The sequence below is a fragment of the Fukomys damarensis genome, unplaced genomic scaffold (assembly GCF_012274545.1).
Source record: "Fukomys damarensis isolate Sample0158 unplaced genomic scaffold, DMR_v1.0_HiC HiC_scaffold_29, whole genome shotgun sequence".
Classification (NCBI taxonomy): Eukaryota; Metazoa; Chordata; class Mammalia; order Rodentia; family Bathyergidae; genus Fukomys; species Fukomys damarensis.
In genome coordinates, this window is record NW_022900941.1 from 19,022,309 (window position 1) to 19,023,702 (window position 1,394).

The window sequence follows — 1,394 nt, forward strand, 5'->3', positions numbered from 1 at the left end:
ATATATATATATATATATGCACACACACACACACACACATATATATATAAATTGAATTTTGGGAAACTTTAACGGTGCTGCCAACTTTGGAAAAAATTTACTGTGTTGACTTGGCATTGTACAGAAATGGACAACCATATTGGCCTAGAAATGTTCATTTATTTTTATTTTTTTTCCATGTGTACAGGAGTAATACATCCTACTAAATATGTAAGGTCATATCTACGTGGGTTTGATTACAGAAACTAATAAAGTATTCTCTAAATAATGAAAAAAGAATAAGATAAGACTATAAGAGAGAGAAGCAATTTAAATATGTTCAGGGACCATTTTCATCTGCAGAATTAAGGATTATTTTGATGTTACCTTCATTATTATTAATCAACATAGTACTGGAAATTGTAGCTACTTCAGCAAGGCAAGAACAAGAGATAAATGTCATATACAGTAGAAAAAAACAAAATAAAATGCCATGTATGGAAATGAGATGGCTGTCTACTTAAAAAAACTTCAGATATCTATAAACAACAACAATAATTGAGTTCAGCAAAGTCTCAGAATATAAGACTACCACACACAGCCGACATAAAAATGTAATTTTTTGTGTGTGATGATCTTAAGTCTACTAACGAACCTGTAGAAACTGAAATTAAAACATTATACCATTTACAGTCACTTTAAATAAAATTAATACTTAGTTGCTGGGCATGATGGTACATGCCTGTAATCCCAGCACTCGGGAGGCTATGGCAGGAGGATTGCTGTGAGTTCGAGACCAGCCTAGGCTACAAAGTGAGTTTCAGGTCAGTCTCAACTACATAATGAGACCCTGTCTCAAACAAACAAACAAACAAACAAACAAAAATTAATTCTTAGTTATACTTAGTAATAGTTATAAACTTAAAAAGAAAACATGTTCCATTTGACCCAGCCATCCCTCTTCTGGATATCTTTGCAAAAGAATTAAAAGAATCATATCACAGTGATATATGCGCACCTATGTTTATAGCGGCACAGTTTGTAATAGCTAAAACTTGGAAATAGCCCATTTGCCCATCAGTTGGAACCTGGATAAAGAAGATGTGGTTTTTCTATAAAATGGAATACCACTCAGCCCTAAAGAATGAAAAATTAGAGTCATTCATAGGAAAATGGATACATATTGATGATATACTCCTAAGTGAAATAAATAAATCACACATGTGTAAATACCAAATAGTTTCTCTGGTGTGAAAAACTATAATAGTACATAAGATCCTAATGAGATAATTGACCATGTGAAATAGGAAGAAAGGGGCTGAAGGTGTAGGGAAAATGGGCAGTGTAGGGGAAAGGTAATAAGGGAAAAGAAAAAATATGAGAAAATGAAAAAATGGAAATAAAGTGTTTGTAAA